At 37.4% G+C, this 27,641-nt stretch overlaps 1 protein-coding gene and 1 long non-coding RNA gene across 2 annotated transcripts in view; both read left to right on the forward strand.

The window, feature by feature from the left end:
• LOC149800476 (von Willebrand factor D and EGF domain-containing protein-like) overlaps positions 1-27,641 on the forward strand; it is an 83,466-nt gene that overhangs the window by 29,451 nt on the left and 26,374 nt on the right. The gene's annotated exons all lie outside the window — the stretch shown is intronic.
• On the forward strand, positions 712-22,276 carry LOC149800477 (uncharacterized). Its single transcript, XR_016421389.1, has 5 exons — positions 712-1,126; positions 1,630-1,751; positions 12,131-12,245; positions 21,607-21,713; positions 22,166-22,276. It is a non-coding gene; the product is annotated as an uncharacterized LOC149800477 (long non-coding RNA).

The raw sequence follows: 27,641 nt of genomic DNA on the forward strand, positions 1-27,641 counted from the left end.
GAGTTTGCCACAGAGCGCTCGTGTAATATACGGTTTAATACAAAATACATGATTGTGGGCAGGAATATACAAAATTTGGTCGATATACATGATCGTTGGTATCTATTCAAACGAGGGCCATGAAATACATTAGCAAATTCCTACAGTATTTTAAGGCAGGCGATTACGAATTATTTAAACCACGTTTTTCATCTGTCACAGATTTTATAATCATTTTGAAGTGGCTGCTTTATCTCGAGGAAAACGAGCGGTAAGTGTTATACAAAACAAAATCTTAATAGCAATTTGATCACTTTTGCGTCATTTGACAGTAAGAATAGTAATAAATAGAGGATAATTTCTTTTCCTACGTTAGGCCTAATACCTGGTATGTTTTTTAGTGTGGTACACACACAAAAAACAACCCCAAAACAACACTAACAACATTTTAAAAAACCCACAAAAACGAGTGCCGTGCCGAAGCCACGGGCTAAAATGCTTTATTATCATTTTTTTTTATTTATAGCATCAATCACAAATTGAAATATATACAGTATTAGCGTTGGAAAAGAAAGTTTTCTTTTTGTTATATTTTTTTTTCTCACCCTAGCGAAACACTTTCTGCAAATGACCTTAATAAAGAAAAATAATAAATTAACCTAAACCACTTTGAATGTCGACCGTATCTTTTATTTACACGGCATCATGCGCGGAAGAAAATACCAACTGAACCGGGATTTCAGACAGCAGATGAATTGAAGTTGATTCATTGAACATCATTAGCAATTGTACAATCAAACAGATGCAACAGTGAAAAGTGGAACTATGAAAAATCGAGAATGTTAGATTTGCGAAGGATTTATTCCGAATCATTGTCTGCTAATAGAGAATTCATGTCAGTTGCTGTGTCGGCGATGCCCACACAGCGCGCCGTCCAAATGTGAAGTTGCGTTTTGCTGACAGACATAACACTGTGCCATAATTTATCTGATGGCATGTAAAGAATCTGCTTAAATTATAGTATTTAAAAGTTTCTTCATTTTGTAAGAGCTCAAGAAATTAATTCTGGTTTGAAAGACAAGATGACGGTAAAACTCAGAAGACGTAGCTGTACAGTACCGTTGGTGTTGGAGACATCATAATAAAGGTAACTGCGTTAACTTCGCTTTTTGTTTGGTAATTTGTTGGATATTATCTTTTGCTGATCTTCTTTGAGCTTGGAGTAAATTTTACATTCTGAACATTTTTATTTGCACTTATCTGCTTAATATGTATTGCTGGGATATCATATAGAATATGAAGTCAGTATAATGGTACTATATTACATATTTGAATGATAAAAGACTGGTAAATGATATAATGATAAACTACAAAATAAATAATTTGCCCAATATCCCAAATATGTTAATTAAAACAAACATTGAATGTAAATTCAGATATAATGAGCAGTTGTAAGAAGTAAGAAATAACATTTTATCCATTGAACCTGTTATGTGTTATCATCATCAGTTTTAAAATAAACACATGGAGACAAGTTTGCTTAAATTCTAAAATTAACACACACACACACACACACACATATGGTATTTTAATCTAATACAGAAATGGTGACATTGATATATGCAGACCAATAGTTTTTTTCTTCTACAGATATAAATTAAAAAGCCTAATTCTGAGAGTTTCACCTACAACATTCATGATGGGAAAGGGCCACTAATTAAGAGCTGACATATGTGGAAGAAAAATACCATCCATGTTGAAAAGGGCTAGAGGTAATGTGAGAAAACATAATTTATCAATCTTATTTAACATTATTGTTGATATTTTATCTCAACTGGTCAAAAGGCTAAGTGGGTTTATGTAATGGTCCAGAGTGTGTTATTTATTTCACATCCCCTTCTGTCTTTCAACAGTAAGAAATTAGCTACTTTGGAGTCCATAGTTCTGATCAATTTGTTTATATAAAACTTGGTTTTGGGCTTAAATCAACATCTTGGATAAATCTAATAATGAGGAAAATCCAAGTATATACATGTGATCATGTATAAGATTAGTTGAGTTTTTTAACCAGCCTAAAAGCCATACTTTCACAATATAGGCTAAAATCATTAAGTTGTCCTTGAAGTTTGATGAGTGTTAACCATTAATAATAATAAGGTGATCTTTCATCTGAGTATGTTACCACCGCATGCAATATTTATACATGTAGTGCAGTTTTTACTAAACGTAGAATACATGCTTATATAAATGAGATCTAGATTGAAGAAGTGAAGATGCATACAAATACATGAGGTTATAACCACTACTGCTGATTCAAGTTTGATCATGCTTGGCCATTGGGCTTATAGAGTCAAGTTTCACAATGATGCTTATTATGAGTGTGATAAAGGTATGGTAGTGAAGTGACCTTGCATCCGATTGGCAGAGTTTCTTATGATTTGCACAACAGTGTTTATGATCCAATTTAGATCTGACTTGTTTAATTATTTGCTTGTATGTCTGAGGCTATAAGCAAAATCTATGCATATAATGTGGTGGTTCTACATCTCACTAGCCATTCTTGCTACTGCTCTTAAAACTATTTCTCATTAATTTCATCAGACTTGGTGAATAGATTTATTTCATCAAGATATAGCAAAAGAGCAATTTTGTAAAAAAAATATTCATTCATATTAAACTCAAATTCTGCATCTGATTGGTTGACCTTGCAAATACTATAAGGGCTCTATATCTGACAAAAAGATTATTTTGATTTAATGTAGCAGAAATGCTTATATGATCAAAACATTGAACATATTTGATGACAAATAAGAAATAGTTTTTCATGCAAATTTGATAAACATTGATAAATCGGTTCATATCATTAAAAGCTTGGAAGAGTTTGATTACATGCGAGACCATCACATATTAATCATTCTTTATTTAGAGAATTATTTTTGTCAGGATTTAGTAAAATATGTAAAATCAATATGGACTGGTTTTGTTATGTACAGCAACACTAGTTGTTTACTGAGTACTGAGGGAATTGGAGTAAGGCAAGGGTACATTGCAGTAGGTAACCTGGTTGACTTGATAACAGGATTTTAACACAAACATTTTTATCAGGAGTCTAGCATACTAACCATTGATTCACTGCAGATCCTGCCCCCATTAGTTACCTTTTAATACATAAAGCATTTGGGTTTTTTATGTCACAAATCCCATAGGGATTAAAATTAACATCATAGGTCTCACTGGATAGTTTCGTATTTTGACATCCCTCTAATTTTTAAGGTAGAAGGCATGAACCTAATTATCACAAGCCTAGCATTTATAAATTTACACATAAGCTAAATCTATAATGTGGTTCAGATTTACTTCGAGTTAGGCATGGAAATAGGTTGGCTTGTTGGTGACTGCCTGTCACAGTTAGATGAGCATTGGAGATCATATGCGTAACTTAGTCTGCAAATGAGCTGCCGACTTTTATTTGTGTCTGCTACAGAGGTAAATATAAAAAAATCTTGATGGTAGAGGGGTGATGAAAAGTATGCTAATTTGTTATAGTACTAGTGAACTTTATTCATGCATAAGGCACATACTGATTCTTTTAGTTGCCTTGTCGCAGAAAAATATTGAAAATAGCTATTTCTAGTAAAAAATTAATGTAAAATGTACCTGCATCCTTTGACCCTACCAGAACCAAACTAAAAGCTCAAATTTGTGCAGCTGCTTTTGCTCATCACAAACATAATTGGGAGTATAACTGCTAACCCTACCCTCTAGCACACATTTCATTCATTCATTGGATTAAAGTCACGTGCACCTTTCGGTATGTGCGACTGTTTAGTTTGTACACGTTTGTGTACTTTTTGAATTTAGCGATTAACTTATACAATGCCCCCAAGCAAGCAAGCCGAAGCCCAGGTGCCCCAAAAGGTCCCGCCCAGGCTCTCGTCGCTGCAACCTTCTCCATCGTTGTACTCCGTTGGTGGTCTGTTTCTGCATCCTGCATCTCCTTCCTCTCTTATTTCAGGCAGTAACCGAAGCACACCAGCAGCAGTATTATTAAATTTTCGTTGCAATCAATGCCCAGTTCCCTATATTTATTGGGCTATTCCTGTACTATCTTGCCAAACATGTGATTGTCACATACGCTTCAGATATTCCTGAGTTGTGAATTTTCCTATCTTTTGTAAGGTCTATTAAATTTTGTGTACTTTGCGTACTTGAATTTTCCGGAAATTTTTTCACATCTAGTAGGCTTTTAGTAGCCCTTTATTTTGTTTTGGAGATCTCAATTTGGTTAAGTATTTCGTACGTGTGGCTTTAAACCAATCAGTGTGTTTCAGGGCCAGTAAGTTGTTGGTCAAAAGAGGGCTTTCGTGGGTCAGAATGAAAGCCCTATGTGGTAAAATTTGTTTGTAAAAAAGAAAAAAAAAAAGAAAAGAAAAGAAAAAAAAGGTGGGTAGGGAGTGTGTATGCTATATTTGTGTGATGGCTATAGACATTTTTGTTCGTTTTTCTGCTTTTCCCACATATCCCGACAACACACATTCACGCTCACTTTCTCATTCACACTTATAAGTAGATGTGGGGGGGGGTGGCCTTATTTATTTTGTTTGATTTCGGGAAGGCAATTCTTTTCATACTGGGGGGTGGGGGTGGTTTGATTATTTGAGGCATACTCTTTTCATTGTTTCTGCCTTCATTCCCCAAGGTCTGCAAGTGTCCTGTTCTTTCTTCTTTTACTGCCTTAGGACGTTTAACTTCATTCTGTGCCTTTTCCTGCTCTTCTTTATTTCAGCTCTTTCTGCCTTATCCCGTGTCCGTTTCTGTTTTGGTCTTCTCGTCCTTTTGATACTGCCATGTTCGCCGTGAGATGTTTTCTTCGAGGGAGGTGGTTTGATTGCCTTTGTTTCCCTTCGCTTTGACCACTTGGCTATTTACCTGTTATTTTTGTTTAGCTTAGCTATTTGTGATTTATTTTAATGTATATTTTTTTTATTTTTATTTTTTTATATTTTTTTTTTTTTTTTGAACCTACGGGGCCTAGCATGCCATTATAATTCCAAAACAGTGATTTTGTAATATTCGTCCTTATCTGGTTTTTATTGTTCGGGTTATGAGCGGCGGTGTCAGTCTGTGAACCCACTAGCCCGAGCCGGCCGTCACAATTCCCAAACAGTGATTTGTAATATTTTGATTGGTTTTTTTCTTTTTTGGTTCGATCTTTTAGGTTTATTGGTTTTAATTTCTTTACATGGTCTCTCTTTATACCCAACCCTTCATTCGGTTTAGATTTGTCCCCTTTTGCCTATTTTGTTAATGAATGTCATGATGTTATTATAGGTCATTCCTATGTTATTGTTTTTTGCCACAAGTAACTCCGGGTATGTCCACCGTTCTCCTATTTGTTCCTGTTGAGATTTTAGTTCGGCCCTTTCCTGGTTGTATTTGGGGCATATATTTATTAAGTGTGCGATTGTTTCTGGAGTTGGGCAGTAGGGGCAGTTTTCAGTTGGTCCCCTTTTTATGTGTTTCCCTGCGCATCCTGCCAATAGTGTTTTACCTGTTCTTATTCTATTTATTATTGTTATATCGTATGGATTTTTGAAGGTCGGACTTTCGACTTTTCTACTTACTTTTTTCATCATCGTGTGTATTAGACTGTTTGCATCCGATTTTTCCCATAGCTCTTGCCACATGTCATTGATCTTGTCCCATGTTATTGATTTCAGTGACGCTGTATGCTATATTTTGGGCTTTTGGTTCGTTTGTGGCGTTTTTTGCTTCTGCATCTGCTTTGTCATTGCCTGGGATTATGGATGTGAGAGGGTATCCATACGAATTCAACGTGTTTGTTGTTTTTTTCAATCTCTTTAAGTAGCGATCTTGCATGATTAATCATATTAGGTCTGCTCTTGGATTGGTCCGTTGCTAACGATTGTAGTACACTGTAAGAGTCGCTTAGAATGACTGCCTTAGTTGTGGGGTATGTTTTGACGTATGTTAATGCCATTAGTATTGCCATGAATTCTACCGTGTATATAGCGCATTGGTCTGGGAGTCTTTTTCCAACGGTGACATCTAATTTTGGGATCACTATCCCTGCTGCAGTTTTATTTGGATTTTTGGTTTTTGATCCATCTGCGAAGATTTGCGTGTATGTCTCGTATTTGTTGTCAATGTACGTTAGTATTGATGCTCTTAGTCCTATCGGGTCATTTTGTTTTTGTCCTAGTTTACGTAAGCTAAGATCTATTTGTGGTGTGGGACAGGTCCACGGGGGGTCTGGGTAGTACCTTATTTTTTCTGGGTTGATATTTGCGATTTGAAATTTCCTTTTTAATTCTATAATTATTTTCCCACTAGGTATTTTTTATTTTTTCCTTTTGTATCGAATGGTTTGTCGCATGCTAAGAGGGCTTGTAGCGTGAGGTGGTTGGGTTGGTGTATTGATATTCGAGTCGAGTATCGCAGCATCAATTCCTTCCGCCTTAGGTCTAGCGGGGGTTCTCCTACTATTATTAAGATATCTTGTGTGGGGGTACCATTTAGGACGCCGGTGCATACCCTTAGCGCTTTTGATTGGACTGTGTCTAGTTTCTTTAGTAACGTGGCGTTCGCCGCTCCATATACCTGGCAACCGTAGTCCAATTTTGCTCTTATAAGTGCTCTATATAGGGTAACGAGTGTTTTTTGATCAACCCCCCCAATTCACCCCTCTGAGGTTTCTGTGGAGGTTGATGTCTCGTTTGCACTTCGTTACGAGTTCTTGGATATGAGCTGCCCACGTGAGTTCGTGGTCGAATACCATACCTAGGAGTGTCGCTTGTTTTTCGAATTTGATGGGTACCCCCTTTAGGGTTAAGTTTGGAGTGGGTGGGGGGAAACTATGCCTACTGTTTTTAGAGGTGACAATTTAAATCCCCATTTATCTGTCCAATTTCCTATATCGTTTAGTCCTTTTTGTAAGTGCTTGGTCGTTTCTCTGCTGGCCGGGTTGCCAGTTTTCCATACGGCGCTGTCATCGGCGAATTGGGATAAGTCAAGGTGGTTGGGTTTTACCGCTGTTTCCAGGTCGTTTATCATTATATTAAATAAAGTTGGGCTGATTACGCTTCATTGTGGCGTGGCATTTTCCAGTTTGTATCGTTCGGAGTAGTCTTGTCCTAGTCTGACTTGTATCTTTCTATCGGTTAGGAAGTTAGCAATAAATTTGTATATATTGCCAGTTCTTCCGTATGGTTTAAGTTTACTTATCAGTCCCTTAGTCCACATTAGATCATATACTTTTTCCATGTCTAAGAAGATGGCTGTAACATATCTGGATTTTTAAAATTTTTCTCTAGATGCTAATTTGACAGCGGTTTCTAGTCTCATGAGTTGGTCTATTGTGCTTCGGTAGTTGCGAAACCCGCTCTGTGTATTAGCTAGTAGTCCTTTGCTTTCTAAATGGTATTTCAGCCTGTTGTTTACCATAATTTCAATTATTTTACATATATTGTCTGTTAGTGATATGGGCCTGTATGATTTTATATCGCTTGAGGGTTTTCCAGGCTTAAGAATCGGGACCACTACTGCCTTTTTCCATCTTATAGGTATGGTACCGGTTTCCCATATTTTATTAATGAGGTTAAGTGCAATTGTGACAAGTTTTTTGGGTAGGTTCTTGTACATTTCATACCCCAAAGTGTCCTCCCCGGGGGATGTGGTCTTTTTGCCGGCGAGGGCCTTTCTCCATTCGGCTTCTGTAAACGGAAGGTTTAGTGGGCCGTCATTATTTCCTGCTTCCTTTATGTTGTCAGAGTTGCTTTCCTCAAATTGCCTTTTATGATTTTTAAACTTATCCTCTAAGTTGGTATTGCTACACATGTTGGCGAAATAGTTTGCGAATAATTCTGCCTTATGTTTGTTGTTTTGTCCAGGTATGTTGGGGGTTATTGATTTAGTTTTGCCTCTCATTTTTTTAATTCTTTGCCACACCTCCTTCGATTTTGTGTTAATATCTAGTTTTGAGCAGAATTCTCTCCATGAGTTTTGTTTAGCTATCATAATAGTTTGTTTGGCAGTTTTTTCCTTTTCCTTGTAGTAGTTAAAGTCCCTATTATTTTTAGTTCTTTTGAATTTGTTTAGAGCTCTTTTTTTCTCTTTAATTGCTATTTTACATTCATTATTCCACCAGGGCACCGTGGGTTTGGGTGCTACTCCTTTAGTTTTAGGAATTGTTTCTTGGGCCATTGTGTTAATGGTTTCTATTAATTTGTCATTAAAGGTGTCAATGTCCCGGTGATATATGGTTTCTGGGTTGATTGAGTCACCTATCTGTTTGAACCTAATCCAGTTGGCCTGTTCGTATTTCCATCTTGGTGTGAAGGACGCTTTATTTTGAGGTATTCTAATTTGTATTTCTATATTTATAAGGTAATGGTCACTTCCCATAGGGTCGCTTTCATCAACTTGCCAATCAGAAATGCCTGCTAATCTTGGTGTGCATAGAGATAGGTCTATTGCTGATGTGTGGCCTGTTCTGTCATCTATCCGGGTGTGCATTCCGTTGTTTAGAAAAACTAAGTTGCATTTTTGTGCCCATTTTTCTACAATTTTTCCTTTAATGTCCGTCTTTTGACTCCCCCATAGTTCATTGTGCGCATTGAAGTCCCCGCATATTACCACCCATTCTCCACAGTCTTTAATCATTTTGATTGTTTCGTCTGCACTTAAATTGCGCTGCTCATTTGTTTCATAGAGGTTAACGATTAGTACCTGCTTAGTTTGAGCGGTTATTTTGACTATCTGTATTTCGAAGTCATTGGGCGGTCTACTATCTGTTAATTTATGCATTTCTGATGTAATTCCATCTCTAACAAAGGTTGCTAACCCCCCTCCTCTTGCTGTGGGGGATTGATGCTTTAGGTATTTGGTGTTGTAGCCTATGATGTTTGGGATACGTGAGGTATCATTTAGGTGGGTGTCCTGTATGCATATAACATCTGGTTTTCTTTCCTGTTCAAGTATTTTGTTATTTAGTTGGTCAGCGTGGGCCCTAAGGCCGCGTGCGTTCCATTGCCATATTTTGATTTCTGCTCTGGAATCCATCTCTAGTGCAAAAAGTCTTAATAGTTTGTTTAATTTACTGTTGTTTTCATTTTATGCGTGTTTCCTACCAGTGAGGGTGCTACCTATTTATTTTGTTTTTGGTATCCTGATTTTTGTTTTGGCCTGCTTATAGTTTACCCCATGGGAGATCATATATTCGACTATTAGGGCTTCTCTAAGAGCCCTGGGGCATTCTGCGTGGTTTGGTTTGTGGTTACCACTACAGTTAGCGCAGTGCTGATTGGTGGCGCTACATGTTTTCCGGTCTGGGTGGTGAAGACCACATTGATTGCACCGGAATAGGTTTCCGCAACTCTTAGAGTAATGCCCCCAATTTTTGCAGTTGCCACAGAACTGTGGTTTGTTTTTGAAAGCAAAAATTTTTTTAGCCTCGAGTTTTTCGGCTATTTTGATAGTTTCTGGGGTGGCGCCCTTAAAAAAGAGTACCACTGCAGTGCTATCCTTTCCCCTTCTTGTTTTTAGGCGGATTGCTTTCTCTACTTCCTGTCCTTTACTCCTTATGTAGTCTACTATTTCATTGGTTTTATTTTGAGTTGATACGTATATGACTCCTTTGTTGTGTGTTTTTGGGGGGTTTGGGTCTATGTGTTGTTTTGTTCTGTTGTGTCTAGTGACCTGAACATTTATTTGGCCTATTCTTTCAATTTCCATATATTTGGCAATCTGTTGTTCAGTGGTGCATTTGATTATCAGCAAGTCGTCTCTAGTGCTTTTAAGCGTGAATTCTCCTTGGTGATGTTTGTTCAATTGCCATGCTATGGTTTTAAAGGCTAACTTCGTTATTTTGGAATTTACTCCCTTGACGAAGAGAGTCAGTTCAGCGGGGTGTTTCTTGTTTTGGATATTTTGCAGACTGGTCTTTTTTCCCCTGGTGTTTGTCTCTTTAGCTGACTTTGTTTCGTTGTCCATAACCGGCTTGCTGGGTCTTGTATTGACAGTTAGTGTGTTCCTTATTCTTTCTAACTGGTATTTGGGATTTGGTTTTCCTATTATTCTTACCTTTTGTTGAGTCGTGTGTGACTGCTTTATTTGTGGTAGGGTGAGGGCGTTCTGTTTCATCTAGTAGGTTCTCAGTTTGAGTCCCCTGGCTGCTAGTGTTTTTAACCAGCGTGGTCTGGGTTGTTTTTGTGCTTGTTGAGTATTGTTCCTCAGTTTGGGTACTCATGTCGGATGTAGTTTTGCGGTTACTCGGTAGATTGTCCACATTCTCGTTTACGCTTGGTGACAGGTAGAGTCTACTCATCGAGTCAGTTGGGGTCGAGTTGAAAATTGGCGTTAAGAACTGTATCTGTCGTTTTTCTCTTAGGGGGGATGAGACTGCTTCGGAGTAAGTTTGCCTTAGTTTATCTGCCTTTAGGTTGACCAGGCAGCTGAGATAACTATTTGATGATGTGACATTAATTTTGTTGTTATCCATCTTGAGTTTCTTTATTTGATGTAAGGTATATATGACGGGATATTTCTTTATCTGTCTTAACTATACTTTATTCTACTTAGTACTATGAAAAAGCAACAGCTGTAAGGGGATATGCAAATAGCTTTTATTCTGATTTGTGTAATTAATTATTATATTACTATTATCCAATTTAAACTTATTGAAAATTATTTTCTAGCCAAATGGTCAAAGTAAAAGGTTTTACTTACCCCGATCCAATTTTCTTTTTAAGATCTTTAGAGTTTTTAAATACAGCCTTCTAATTATACAAATTTCATTACATTGGTCAATAATTAGTCACATGTGATGAAACTTGTAACTAATCAAACCACAGCAACTGAGAGCAGACTAAGCACTGATATTTATATGGTACAGTGGCAATATACAGTCTGTCTGCTGCAACACATGAAACAAACTGGACAAATCTGAAAGCCTTGAATTTGACTTTATTTATCTGTATGGTAGAACAGAACCTGAGTTGAAAAGCTTTTAAAGAAAGACCTTGATATCAAACCTAATAATAACTGCAGGAGTTATATTATGGATAATTAACCATTCTCTCAGTTTCAAACTGGGCATTCCATCCCATGGGGTTCTAAATGTAAACCAAGTGTAACTGATATCCTAATGAACTGTAAAGACCATAGCAGCACAACAGCAGGGGACCAGGTATGTCCAGATCCAGAAATCACAGACCAGTTTCAAACTGATGATGAACCACATAAAAATTACACATCTGCTAGAACTTATGTTATGAAGATAACTTAAATTGCATTATTATTAATCCTCCTCCTCACATTCATCATAATTGAGATGCATCATATATGTTTTATTGTAAAATAGTTTATGCAACATAATTCAGTGAAGACCTTTGCTGCCAATTTACCAGTGAACCATTTGTTTCAATGAACATATTTTATGTTGTAACAAGGAGCATCATTTAAACATTATGATACACTTATCATACCTGTATATGAAATCTTAATACTAACACTTATACTTGCAATACTACTACTAATAAAAACACCTGCATTGATAATTTGATTATGTTCAATTGGACTTGTATCTAAATGATCACCAGCTGTATGAAAAGACATATTTTAATATATAGATATTGGATGGAATACTAGTTACCACAATTGAATAGTCATATGATAAATGATATATTATTTTAAACAATTTATATTTGCAGTGAAACATACTTTTACATTATTTTCACTTAAATTTCATTTATAGAGCAGTATACTCTGCATTCATTAAATTACTGAAATGGTTATAATACAACAACAAATACTGCAACTTCCAGAATCACAAAAATCAAAAGATATAAACAAAAACTTCCCTACATGTATCAACAGTTGTCACTTAATAGACAGAACTCTGAAGATTTAGAATAGGATGTTAACAAATTAGGTATTCAAGTTAAAAAGAAAAAAATACCAAGTAAGCTTACTACCAAAAAATCAAACAATAACAGTGAATTTTAGTACATTCCCAGGAAACAGAATATATGATTTTTCTTAACTTGATCTGATACATCTTAAATCTATAGAAAATGATTCATATTGTATGACTAAAATATTATGTAAACAAAAATTCCATCACTTTTTTCAGATGCAACATGCATACCCCAACCCATCCTTCTTGATCATAAAGTATACCAGCATTCCACTATAAGATGGGGAGCTGTAGTGGCTCAGTGGTTAGCTTTCTGGACCTGTGAAATAAGGTAGGTTCAAATTCTACCATCAGACCAACCTGGGTTAGCTACCATGGTGTGTCCTTGGGCAAGGCACTATACTTAAAGTGCCTTGGCACTAAATAACTTACTTGTGTTGGTTTACCATAAAAGGCCAAACCAAACACAAAAAAACAACAACTTTAAAATATGAGTTTTGTCAATACTAAGTAATTGAAAATCATACTGAAGAAATGTTTTTGTTAATACAGATTAATGGATCTAAAAAATCTCTTTCTTCTGCAGGAGTTTAAAATGTTAAATTAAAAAGGTCATGGTACACATTGCCTTGTTCGTACACATCAGGCTCCGTAACCCATATCCAACTAAAAATTTTAGTAGAGTCTGAATAAAACATATTTTAATCTGGATGATAATATTCTTTCTCCATTCATATATTACACCACCAAGATTGATCCAAATAAGATTACATTTTACTATAACACTGAGGATGAGTATGCCTCTTAACAACTTACAAATGTGGAGAGAATGGAGTTAAACTGAACTTTGATTTCTTTTCAACCATAGCACAAGATGATCATTTATTATGAAAAAACCTGAATAAAGTTGGAGTTCATAACCATGACAGTCTTGATACAATATAAATTCAATATATTATTGTTGTCTTGAGGTATAGTTCTGTATATTACAATCTCACACAAGATCAGGGTATATTTTAGTACCATACAGTTAATTCGGGATTGTATTAATACCTATTCTGGTGAATGAACATTAAATAAGATTTACTATTTTGGAACCAGTTGCAATAAAGTTTACTAAACAAGAGAAAATATGACTTTACTATAATATCTAAAATGTAAAATCTGCAAACAGAATACTTGCTTGACTTTACACTTCAACTATATCATAATATTTATTTGAAATGAATTTATACAAATGGCATTAAATTGGGTTTCAGGCTGGTAATGACAATGGTAGTAGTGAATAGGGACGGTCTAGGGACTAGGGAACTTCCATGTTAAAAAGGGTATATCCACTCTGGGGACTATGTAATTTAACATGGGAGAAAAAAAAAAATATCCATTCTAGGGACAAGGGGAATTTAACATGGGAGAAAGAAAAAAAACTATTCACTCTAGGGACAAGGGAAATTGAACATGGGGAATAAATCGTGGGACTGTCTTGGGACTAGGGGAAATGGAACAGGGTCGGGACCCTATTTTAATAAGGTCCCGACCTGATGGGTCTATGAAAATGGAACAGGCGAAAATTGAAACAGGGAGGGGTCTCTATTTTTTTATTATTTTTTTAAACAAAAAAATAAAAAAAGGGGTAGGCAATTGAAAGTCAAGATCTTTTCAAGAGATAGGAATGGCCCTGAAAAGGGCCTTTGGTTTTATGTTAATATACCCTTAACATAAAGGGCATCTGTGACATCTTCTTCTTGACCTTAGGCTGTGCCTGACTGCAGGACCATAGATTAAGACTCTTTTGAGGCATCCTTGATGCTCCACATAAGATTCTTCGCATCCACAGGCTGGTGTCTGTCCTGTGGATAACTGTCCAGTTGGATCGGACATACATTGATATGTCCGTCCGGAACATCATCGAAGACACAAGCGTTGAAGATTGTACATCGGTCCACATGTTGGGGTGCTGAGTAACAGGTGAAGGAATGCAGTGAACTGTACTTATTTATAGGGGGAGGAAGGATTGAAACGGATTGAGTTTGTTGACCAATCCAAACACACGTTACAAAATTCAGTCAGCCCACGTCCAATCCGAAGAGAGCAGTCTGTGACGTCACATAGTCTATATAGATTCGCTAGCGCCTGTGCGTAGTCAATCTAAGCGACAGTTTTTCAACATGACGGAAACTCAGAAAACGATCAGTTTGGGTGCACTGATGGTGGAGACTACCCAAGGGAACCCAGACTTACTTTCAGAAGAGGTGAATTGGGATTTTGTGGATTTTTTTACCTTGCAAGAATTTGTTCCTGAACCTTCGTCACCTTCTCCTTCATTACCGCACATGGAAAATTTTAGACAGAGACAGAAAGAAGAATTGGAGAAATTTATACAACAGCAAAAGGAAGTGGAACAAGCTTTTCTCCTACAGCAACAGCAGCAAGAAGAAGAGGTAAGAAAAAAACAACAAGAAGAAGACGCAGCAGCAAAGAAACAAGGGTGTCAAAATCAAACGGTCACGGTACTGTTAGACATTTTAGTTAAGAAGTCTGAAACAGATGTATCAGACTTCTTTATTACGGCCGAAGAGAATACGACCTTCCCAAGCTAAACACTCCAACCCTGTGACTACGCCTACTGCACCATCCTTAGTGATTTCAACGAAATCATCATCAACAGTACGCAGTCCAGAAGTAGGCCTTGGCCATGGCAAAGGCTTAAGACAGTTAAAGTTGATTGTTTAAACTCACCCCTTACACCAAAAAAGGCCCTTTTCAGGGCCATCCACGTCTCTCGAAAAGAGATAGGCTTTCAATTGCCAATAACTAATAAAAACCATTTTACCCAATAGTACCTGTCTGTGTATGAGTGTGCGTGAGTGTAGGTTCTTATTTTAAAATCAAAACCCAAAGACACTTACCTTTTATAATTAATTTATTCTTTTATAAATATTTACAATTCACAATTCACAACAGAGCACTTTAAAAAGTTCATAGACTTATTCTGTCTCATTGTTCACTTTCTGTTTTTTTAATTTCTTCACCGTCATAGTCCTTTCCTCCTCTTCCTCTTCACTTTCTTCCCTTCTTTTCTTCTCCTGTTTCTTTTTCTTCACCTGTCTGTTTTCTTCCTCTTCTTCTTCCTCTTCCTCTGAAGAATCCCTCTATTCTTCTGACTCCTCTTGTTTCTTTTTTGGGCAGTCTGGTGACCAATGTCCTTTTTCTTGACAATAATAACAGGTATCTTGACTTTTGTCTCTTCTAACCCCTTTTTTTTCTTTTTTGACGGTCTGGACACTCTGAAGACCAATGCCCTTTCTTCTGACAGATATAGCAAGTATCTTGACTTTTATCTTGAAAGGAAGGAGAGTAGTCCCTCGGCTGGTCTGAAGAGAATTTTCTAATGACCCCTCGCAAAGCTCTGATGAAACGTTCGATCTTGGTAGTCTCTTCCATTGTTGTGCTCAGTTTGAGAGTGAAATGAATAGTGAAAGGACAAGACACATACCCTTTATATACGCTGGTCTGCTATGACTATAAATTAATCCATGGTGTTTAAACTTTAGTCATTTGACTTTTTGCTATCGAGATGAAATGATCCAATTCATTTGAGAAGAAAGAAGAAGAAAGTAAGAGGCAGAAACGTGATCTATCGCCTCGTACTAGGGCTGAAGTCTTGGCACAAATTCATGCCAGTGATTTTGAAGAGGACATGAGTGAACCAGAATCCAAACCCTCTAAACAAAGTTTACCACCCTTAGTCAACCCTGAAAAGTACTATGACATTCGAGAGACGGAAAAGCGTCCCTCTAGAAAATTTAGAACTACGGCTTACAAATACACAGTGAAGTTTAAAGATTTCAAGTCTGAAGTACTGTTAGAGAAAGCAAAAGGGTTCATCACCGACATGTGGGATTCTTTGCTCACCACACTCAAGCGACAATGTCAACCCAAAGAAGATGATCGCTTGAGACTTTCCATACAACATGATGGCTTGAAATCCCCTGTTTGGATCGAGTTTAGCAGCCCTGCAGAATTGACCACTTCCAAAGTCATGGACAAGATTCAACACGTGCAACAATCTAATGACCAGTTTGACATCACCGATGGAAAAGCCACACTGGACATGACCCACGTCTCTCCTCCTCAAGGGACCGGACAATGCAGAAAGACCTTATTGGTCAACAACCTTCGCATTACCAAAACAAGTCTTGTCCAAATTAACAATTTTCAAGACCACATGTGTTTAGCCCGAGCCATCGTGGTGGGATGAACCTATGCCGACAAGAACGACACGGTAGAATGGAAAAGAGCCTGGGAGAACATTCGAAAATCGAACCGAGCCAAACAACGAAATGAAGCAGAACTTCTGTTACAACAAGCATGCCTGTCCAAAGACACATCCTGTGGCATTCCTGAGATGCAAAAATTGCAAGATGCCCTAGCTCCACGATACACCTTGAAAGTGCACCCTCAAGAAGTGCGCGGGTCTCTGTTGTTTCGAGGGAAAGACTTTAAGGATGGAAAATACATTCACCTCTATCATCACGATGACCATTTCGATACCATTACCACTATCACTGGATTCCTGGGATACAAATATTACTGTGAGAAATGTGACTTATGATGGTTATAATAATCGAGAGCAACACAAACATTGTGGATCGAAATGCTCAGGATGTTTGGCCTCTCAACCCTGTCTGAGCGAAGGGCAAGAACCAGTGCATTGTCCTGCTTGTCTGCGCACATTTGTCAGCCCTGCCTGTTACCAACAACATCTGAAGATGCAAGGTTCACAGAAGAAATGTGCTTGTCAACTCCTGAGATTGTGCCCAATGTGTGGACAAGGTCTATGTATCAACAGTACCAAGGCACAGGTATGTTCAGGAAAGAAAAAATGTCACATTTGTCACTGCATTGTGGACTTGGAACACCAATGCTACATACAAAAATACCAATCCCAACCAGAGAAAGAGGATGGTCACAAGAAGAAGAAAGGCAATTTCATCTTTTTCGATTTCGAATGCATGCAAGAGACCAGTATTCACATTCCTAATTTCTGCGTGGCTCATTGAGCGTGCGAGAAGTGATTCAAGAACCTATCTTGAGTTATTGCCCTCACTGCAGTAAGATTCCTGGAGGGCGTGAAAAAATCTTTCAAGGACTGAACACACTAGCCGATTTCACACAATGGGTCTTAGACCCCATCGACAAGACGTGGAGCCAAGAGGACATCGAACATTATTATGGAGATTGTCATCACCATGCCACGGTGATGGCTCACAATTTCTCCGGATACGATGGACAGTTTCTTTTGAGATGTTATATGGAACGTGGCATCGAGCGTCCTAAAATCACTTTGAACGGAGCCAAAATCATTTTCATGCAAGTGGGACAAGTGCAGTTTAAAGATTCGATGAGCTACTTAGCCATGCCTTTGAGTCGAATGCCTAAAATGTTTGGAATGACAGAAATGGCTAAAGGGTACTTTCCACACTTTTTCAATACAGAAGCCAATCAACACGCCGTTCTACCCCATTTGCCTCAGGCTCACTATTACGACCCTGACAACATGCGTACTGAACGAGAAACTTTCTACGCTTGGTACCAGGCTCACGCCTCCGACCCTTTCGACTTTCAGGAAGAAATGCTAAAGTATCGTCGTTCCAACATGGACATTTTACGGCGATGCTGTGGAAAATTTCGAGAACTGTTCATGGAACACGGAGGGGTTGATCATTTAAAAGAGGCTTGCACCATTGCCAAAGCGTGTTCCTTAGTCTACCGACAACGATTCATGCTTGAAAACACTGTGGCTGTCATCAGTCCTCAAACGACCAACTATGTCAAACGTCAATACTCGGTCAAAGCCCCATGCTGGTTGCATTACTTGTGCGACAAGGAAGACAAATGGATTCAGCATGCCCGCAACGGACAGGGCGAAAGATCATCGGAATGCATTCGGTCAATGGCTGGGACTTAGAAAACCCCAAGATCATGTACGAGTTTAACGGTTGCTTATTTCACGGATGTCCCGTCTGTTACCCTGACCGCGGCACTAAAAATCAGTTCTTACAACGAACCATGGAAGACTTGTACCAGGCCATTTGTCAGCCACGCCTAAAGTTAGAACAGGAAGGATAGCAAGTGGTGGAAATGTGGGAACACAAATACAATCACCGTTTGAACACCGATCCTGAGTTTAAACGCCTCATGGAAAGTTACCAGTTCATGGACCCCCTGAACCCAAGTAATAGTTTGTACGGAGGAAGGACCAATGCCACCTGTTTGCTGTACCAAGCTGACGAAGAGAAAGGAGAAGAAATCAAATACTTGGACGTGTGTTCACTGTATCCCTATGTGTGCAAATATTGTTGCTTTCCTGCAGGGCACCCACAATTGTTCACCGAACACATCGACCTAAAAAACATTCGACAATACGAAGGCTTGATCAAGTGCAAAGTTTTGCCTCCCACGAACCTATACCATCCCGTCTTACCTCGCCATTGCCAAGGCAAACTTGTGTTTCCTTTGTGCCGTACTTGTGCTGAAACGTGCAACCAAGATCAACCTTGTCATCACACCCAGGAAGAACGGGCCTTGACGGGGACATGGGTCAGCGTAGAATTGTTCAAAGCTCTGAACATGGGATACCAACTGTTAGAAGTGTACGAAATTTGCCACTTTCCCAAGACACAATAATTCCACAAGGGTGACCCCACACAGAAAGGCATTTTCGCAGACTACGTGGATGCCTTTTTGAAACTGAGCAAGAAGCCAGTGGCTATCTGTCCTGGTGTCACACTCCCGAAGACCAAAAGACATTCAGAGAGAAATTCTGGGCACAAGAAGGCATTACTTTAAATCACATTGAGAAAAACGAAGGCAGGCGATCGTTTGCCAAAGTGATGTTAAATTGCTTGTGGGGTAAAATGGCACAATGACCGTGTTTACCCAAGACGGAGTATTTGACCGAACCTTCCCGCTACTTTCAGATGATTCATGACAAAGCCAAATTCATGAAACACGTGGACGTCGTTCGTGAGGATTTGATCTTGGTGAATTACGAAGAAGATCTGAACTTTGTAGAAGATGACCCCTTTGGAAATGTCATCATTGCAGCTTACATGACAGCTCATGCTCGCTTAAAATTGTACGAAGCTTTAGAACTGTTAGGGGAACGTGTCTTGTACTTTGACATGGACAGTTGCATTTATATCGATCACCCGAGTCAACAGCACCCTGACATCGAAGGAGACCGTTTAGGAGCCTGGACAGACAAGCACCCCGATGACAAGATTCTAAGTTTCGTTAGTGGTGGTCCCAAAAATTACGGCTACGAATACTGGGACAAACAAGGAGAAGTGCACACGAAGTGTAAAGTGAAAGGACTTACTCTGAATTATCGTACCAGTCGAGTGGTCAACTTTGGCATATTGAAAGAAGCCTTGCAGTCTAGAGAAAGTGACCACCTATCAACCCAACAAGATTGTACGTTTACCCACACACCACATCGTCAGTCGACCCTTGGAAAAAGTCTATCAAATCGTGTAGCAGAAGCGAGTGCGGCTTCCCACCCACTTTACTTTGCCGTATGGACATGTCGGTATAAAACATTGGTTGTAAGAGGATAGCCACCCACCAGAAGGATGACTTCGCCGCAGCAAGAATCGAGTGAGAAATCCAGTGAGAACTCCAAGTTCAAACCCTACCATTTTCCAGTCTTCTTACCTGACTATTGTGATTGTGCCCGTCGATTGGACACGTTTCAAAAATGGCCTACGGATAGGGAAGGATTACCTTCTTCGTATGTTTTAGCTAGAACAGGATTTGTCTACTTCGGACCCGAGTCAGGATTGGGATACGAAGTACAGTGTTTTGCTTGCGGACTGAAGTTACGAATGGATCTATGTATCTACAAAGATTCAGCTATTCTGGAACATACTCGATGGTCTCCGCACTGCCCTTACCTTTCAATGGCCTTTCCACCCATTAAACTACGGTACAATTATGACGGTACCTTCCAAAACTAGACGTAAACACATTGCATCCTATTTCATTGTTGTTTCTTTTCCACATAATAGCTTATTTTTTATAAAATGTTAAACTTTACTAATCTTTTTTCAAGATCACTTTAGTTTGCAAAAATATATCTTGTCATTTATTGGCATTCTACATTGAATTTTGTAAACTAGCTATAAACCTGACCTAATTACTCAACTTAACTGCTGACAGAAACAGTCTACAGTAAATGTATTTCATTTCTATAGCTCGATGGATAAACATTACATCTTTTAAAGCTGTGCACAGAATAGGCCGACATATCACGAGTCAGGAAAACATGGGGGTGGTATCCCCTGTGTCCAAAATTAATATCATTTTGAATAGAATATTCTAGTGACAATTGCCTCTTTTCAAATGGTAAGCATTGCTTTTTTTTATTTTCATCAATCTGTCAAATTCGGTATGCATTTTGCTTTAATATTTGAGATGGAAACCTTAGGTGCATAGAAATGTCAGACAGCATTGTACATCATGGATGGTGTCCAACATACTTTTATGATCATAAAACAAAATCCCATCTTTTAGTTATGGCCACTGATTTAAAAAATATTCATCCAAGCTAAATATAATAATAATAATAATGAGGACTTTGTATAGCGCCTAATCTTTAGAAGCTCTAAGCGCTTTGCAACATTAGACAACATAAAAACATACACAATGATATGATTACAAAAACAAACACCATGAAATTAGAAAACATAAAAAACATGCTGAGAATATTTAAGGTAGTTAACATTATTAAGTCATTAAGTTTGTTTTTGTAGTCAGAATAAGTAGTTTTGAGAGCACTCTTGAATGGGATCACTGCGTCTTTGTGTCTAAGTTCAGTGGGCAATTCATTCCATGTTGCTGGGCCCTGGTATGCAAAAGAATGCTGTCCATGTGACTTTGTTTTCATAGTGAGAATAATGAGTATATGATTGTCGGAAGAGGAGTGTAAGTATCTTGCTTGTGTGTACACATAGGTGAGGTCGGATAGGTATGTTGGACTAGAGTCTGTCAATGAAACGTAGCACAGAGAACTAATGTTGTGTTTGATTCTGGATCGAATGGATAGCCAGTGTTGGGTACAGAGCAGCGGGGAGGTGTGCTCTGATTGTGGTACTCTAAGTATGATCCAAGCAGCTATGTTTTGAACTTTTTGAAGTCTCTGCAGTAGATATTAAGATGAACCAGACAGAATTGAGTTACCATAGTCCAGTCTTGAAAGCAGTAATAAACACACAAGTGTTTTAGTGGCATCAACTGAAAGATATCTGAGAATGGAGCTGATGCGTCTCAGCTCAAGATACGCAGCCTTGCATATGTTCATGACATGTTGGTGCAATGTGAGAGTACTGTCCAGAGTAACACCTAGGTTTTGTACTGATTGTGTGAATTTAATGTTGGTGTTGCTGATATTTATTGTGTGAGGTAAAGGATGTGAATGAGAAAGTCTTTGATAAGTAAGTATGGCTTGATTTAAATTGTGTTTTTCATGTGACTTGCCAGAGATTTTTAAATGAATTGATAAAGTAACTTGAGACACATTTCAAAGTACATGTTTTAAAAATATTCCATTGATTATTGCTGGCATTTAGAAAAATGCAATGCATCCTTTGTTGTGAAACTTATTTTAAAACATTGTATTACTCATGCAGAAGCCTGCTTGAAAACTAATGGCAAAGCAAAGGCAAATGGAATGGAAGAGACCATATCAGAGACCCTCAAATATGCACCCAACCAACGCAGAATGATAAAAAACAAGGTAATCCAAATGACTCTTATTTCATCAATATTGGATTCAGTTTCATCTTTTAAAGCATAGTATTTGCAAAGCGGATGCATTTCTAAACTGATAACAAAATCAGCTTATCCTATTGCCCAGGACTATCAGAGCTAGAGTCCAGCTAACTACAATATGCATATATCTTGTCTGATCGGACAAGTGCCTCCATTTGGAATTTTTATTCACATGAAATATTTGGATGAAATAAATTCATCTTTGTGCAAATTGATTGCACCATCCACTTGCCAGAAATGACAAGTAAGTGCAAAGTTATCTTGTATCATGGCTTAACGATAGTAAGGGAAGCACAAGTGCAGTGAAGAAAATTTCATACATTTTTATAATGCTGATTAACATGACTTCTGCATATGTAACTAGTGCTGAGATGATATGACTTTATTTAAGCATTACAATTTTGTTTTAATTTGCAGGTGCCTGAGCAGAAGAAGTAATAGATAAACTTTACAGTGGAGTTGGAGACTGATTCTGATTCATAATCTTAATTAAATCTAGAAAATAAACATTAAAGTCATATTAAAATATCTGTTGTATTGTTTCCTTCTTTCATTTTTCTCTTAAAAACAAATGTCTGAACCTTTAGTCTGTAAATTCAGTGGATTCCTTATCAGCCCATCTACTTTTACTTTACACCATGCTACTTTAAAAAAAAAAATGAATTATCCCCATTGGGGTAGGTCCCCCCAACCCCCCACCCTACTTTGTCAACTTACCTGCCACATTTAAATCTAATGGAAGGCCCTGCTGTAAAGCCTGTTAGTAAAACTACCCAACAAGAGGATTTCATACATTTGCAACTCCTAGATGGATGGTAATGTTTTCATTTTTGTAATGTAGATTTGGACATTCTTGCCACCAGTATGGAATATGTGTTTCAGAAACACAAGCAGCTTTCATCAGATTTGCATATAGGTTTTATATGTTGTGAGTATGTTGTAGGAAGTTTTTTTAAATAACATCATATGAGATGATGCCAGTGGAAATGGCAGAAAAGTGTCTGTATTGTTCACCAACTACACCTTGTTCTTACAAAATGTGGCTGTTACACATTCCCATGATGATGTCACTGACAGCCATCAGTGAGGAATGCCCCAACAAGCATAATACAAATTGCTTCCATTGTAATTGTTACAATTCCATTCTGACCACTCCGGTGTCCTAGTGGTTAGAGCGTCCGCCTCAGAAGCGGGAGGTCATGGGTTCAAACCCCAGCCAAGTCATACCAAAGACTTACAAAAATGGTATTAACAGCTACCTCGCTAGACGCTCAGCATTAAGAGGTTAGTGTTAGGACTGATCGGCCTGGTGTCAGGATAATGTGACTGGGTGCAACATCATACTACATGTTTGCAGCATGATGCACCAGTGCTATACATCACTATAAACTGCCACACTGCAGACATCGTAGCAATATGACTGAAAAATTATTCAAGCTACGTTAAAAATCCAATCACACACACACAATTCCATTCTACGATCCAGAACCAACACTAATTCCGTACTACAGTTCTTGCATTTCAATCCAGTTTTGCTTTTGAAATGTAGTGCCACTCAATTCATAATGAACCCATTCATTTCAAACACTCGCAAATACTTATTATTCCTGTCTACAACTGAAAAATATCTATATAAAAAAACGTGTAACTGTGTTTTATGCAAGGGCATGGAGATGCACAAAAACTTGCACCTGAAGCTTGAATAAAACCCCGACTGTGGATAAGACTTTACCCATCGATTACCCCAGCTTGGGGATAAATTCCGACCGTGGCAATTTATTATATATCCTATGACTGCTCCAGCTTGAGGGCAAAATCCAAGCACATCCCTAAAAAGATAACAAGTATAGCGGCTCTTTACCTTCTGTAAATGCTACTTGAGCTTCCTGATGCTGTTGTATCTGCCATTTGACAGAATCACGAATGTGGATATATTTCTTAATTGCCTCTAGTTGTTGAGCTAGTTTAGCTGTATGAAATTCCTTTGTGCAGACTCACTCATTATTAATATTACAACAGTGATTTAATTACACATCACCTGTCAGCACACCGATGATAAGTCAGTTATTTTATAACACACCAACAAGCTTGCCCCTTGCACCCCCCCCCCTTTTTATTTTATTTGGGCACCTGTGGACATGAATCTGCAAGGCTCAAATTGTCATTTTTAATATAAGATCTCAACATTTTTAAGGCCTTAATTTTAAAGACATCCTTAAAACCCCCAAAAGGTTATCAACTGGATCACCAGCCTTCGTTTAGAGTAACAGCAAGTATATATATATATTTAGGTATAAGGAAACACAATAAAAATGTTTGATTTAACAATGACATATTTGCCTCAGGTCTGTGATCCTGAAGTGAATATTAACTGTCCATTTATTTTCTTGGCTTTTCTTTACTAGGAAATTGATTATAGAGATTTCTGCAATGGTGAAGGCAATGTAAAAATTGGTTACTATAACATACTTTTTACGCCATGTTTGAAAAAATAAATCCAATGGAAAGGTTATAGTCTGAAAATCTTCATTAAATTAAGTTAATATAGGGGAAAAAACTTTAAGAGTTCATAAATATTTTTCAGTGCTGAATAAAGATATAACATAACACTTTCTGCTGTGATTTTAATAGTTTCTGAGAGCATGAAAAATTTCTAGAACTATAATGTATAAATGTTTTCAAAAGATTATATTAATATGAGGGAAAAGTCTGTTATGAAATAAACTGACAAGATCTTGTATGAATTCATGTTATCTTTAAATATGATATTTGTGTGAAAATATCTGGAAGAAAAAACAAGATGGTGCCACTCACACATACAATGTGGTTGCCACAGTAGCCATATTAAGAAACTTTTTATCGCTACTTCTGAATGGATAATTGTGTCAGCGTGTCAGCATGTGTACAAAATACTTATGTTGATGTCTAGCAGGTCCTGAATGAGAATTATGGTGCTGTACAGACATCCTATAAGGCCACCAATGTGGCCATCCTGAAAATCTTGGTATAACTACTTCTCCTGAATGAATCGTCATATCAGTGAAAGACTTCTTATGTCTAGTTGGACGTAAATGAAAATAGTGCCAATCTAACCTCCAATATGGCTGTTTTACTGGGCATCTGGAAAACCCCTTCCTTGCTACTTCTCCTAGATGGCTGGTCATTTTGACATTGTGCTTTCACTAGATGACCTATTTGATGTCTGGTTGGCCGTAAATGGAACTATGCATATGGTTTTGATGTCTAGTTGGTCCTAAATGTGGTTTTTGCTGCTCATAAACTTCTAATGGTATTATAGTTGGTTCCTTAATGAAACTGCTGTACAAAATTAAAAGGCCTTCTCACTTTCTGTCAAGTTGGATACAATTATCTTTACCAGCTAGGATTTCTTGATCCTCTTTTTTATACATCAACCCTTCGCATATGTAGTTAGCTAAAACAGTATTTTGAACAATTAATTGCCCTCTTGCAAATACAATCCCAATTGCATGCTTTTACCAGTGTGAGAGCTCCTTATATAAGTAGCTAAGTATTCAGTAACTGAATTTCCACATCCACATGCATCAACTCAGAATTAAAAGTTGCAAAACATATACAAATTTGAAAATCTTGAGACATGTGTCACTTTGCATGGTGGGTGTTATGATTTAAATGCAACAAGGAAATTGAATTAGGGTTAATTTCTTTAAGCTGTATTCAATCATGGGGCCCTGGATTATAGAATGGTCTAGGCATACACATCACTAATCAACTCTCTCTAGTCCAACCAATGTGTGTATATGAGAAAGCTTGCCAGTAGCGTTATGTGTGTTGATTTCTTCCAATAAATATGTTGGCTGCCATGTAAAGTCTATGATGTCCTGAAAAATTGTGTTAAGCTCCATACAAGCAAGCTAAACAATCAATGATATAATGGAACAGTAGACACCATTTTAGCTAAATATGCCAAGAATTGATTTAGAGACTTGGTTAGTGATGATGACTTAAAATTGGCAAGGGATTAAAAAGATAAAAGAAATGACCTTTCATGGCACTGTAATATAACAAATGAGGAAAAACAAAAGTTTATTGCATTTGAACCTTTTGTTTTTTCACAGTTTCAATTTAAGTCATAAGGCCCCTTATTTTGCCTTACCAAACATATAGCAAGTTATTACCTCAAGCCCTAGCACTAATAATGCCTCACAAGTAAGCAGTCTTTTATGAAGTCTCAGGTCTGAGTATATGTCTAGCAATACTTATGTCCAGTTTGTTTATAAAATTCTTTCTCACATGGTACAGTTTTCAGAGAGACACGATAAATTCAACAAGTGTGGTAATGAAGGGACAGGCATTCTTTATTTATGCACACATCCCAAAGGGACATTGCTATGTTTGAATCAACACTGAACTGAAGAATGGAGCATCAGCTGCATCAATTAAAATATTGTGGCCCACACAAAATACTGCAAGGACTATAATCAATTTATGAGTGCAATGGGCATGAATTACTGTAGCAGACTGGAGGAAGTAATCCAAATTTATTAATATCTTGAAGCTAAATATAGTAAAGTTTTCATCTATAATCTGTGGAATCATTTTTGCACACAGTTTGCAGGATTTGTCTTTGGGTCATCGTTTTTCTTTTTCTTCATCTTTCTAGCTTATGGTATCTTGATAAGTCTTATGGTGCCGTGCAACTGCACTTGATGATTACCACAGCCAGTGACATTGTATCAAATCTTCTGGGATCAGATGATTCAATGCAAATTCCACATAACCTATCACCATCCTCATGTTTGCCATCTGACTTACTAAGTTATTTTGCCTAAATAATAATAAAAACAATCTGGTCTGATGTATTGATAGCGTTCTGAATGACCATAATATATTCTCTGTATCTATCCTAGAAAATCCTGAGTGGATTGCTGTTTGGTTTTAATAAACCAAAGTAATCCAATGAAAGGCATTTTACAGACACAAGTGTCTGTTTCCTGTATGCAGTGATTAAATGATAGTATTATGTCTTTATTTTTTTAAAACTGATGATACATATGATCACCTTCAATGTGCAATATTAGTTATGTTAATTAACGAGTGGGCAATATTTGAATTTCAAAGATAAAAGTGTATGCCATGATCACTTTAGTAGGATGATTTGTCAAGTGAGGTTATCTTTTCTGTTTGAATAAATATTGTTAACTAAACTATTTTCGCAAGTTATGACATAAGAATGATTCAAAGAAAGAAAATTCATTAAATTGGACATATAAAATGTAATACTGCAACAGAGTCTAGATGAACTATTTCTTCAGAGACACAATCCAGACTCTGTGGCAGCAAAATTATCAAATAGGACACAACTAAGAGACAATCACATTTTCAGTCACAATGGTTTGACAATTATCAATGGCTTGAATTCATTGACTGTGAAGGCAAAGTGATTTGCAGTTACTGCAAAAAAAGTTCCCAAACTGTCACAGATTTTAAATTCTACCAGTGGACTTGTAAGTGTAACTGACAAATTCAGGATTTAATCAAGCAAGTCTCATGATAGTATTATACCTAATAAAGCAAAATGTAGCACAGTATATTCATGACACTTAGGCCAGCATGTACAAAATATTCCTCAAGTTACAGTTGCTAGCACTCCACTAAGAAATGTCATTTTATAATAAATAAAAATGTAATGGAAAAAAAAATCGATAAAGTGATTGCACTCTTTAACATAGCCTACTACCTAACTCAATAATGAAAATGATTTGGTTCATTATATCTTTGTGTTTTATGGAATAAATGCATACATCTGATTGAATTTTAGGCAAGAGACTGAACTTTTGGGTTAAGTTAAAATGTATGTGGAACAAATGCATTTTCTAAAACTACTTGTATCAGTGTGCATTGTGACTTTTCT

This window comes from Sinohyriopsis cumingii, chromosome 5, assembly GCF_028554795.1.
Source record: "Sinohyriopsis cumingii isolate HCF-2022 chromosome 5, ASM2855479v2, whole genome shotgun sequence".
NCBI lineage: Eukaryota > Metazoa > Mollusca > Bivalvia > Unionida > Unionidae > Sinohyriopsis > Sinohyriopsis cumingii.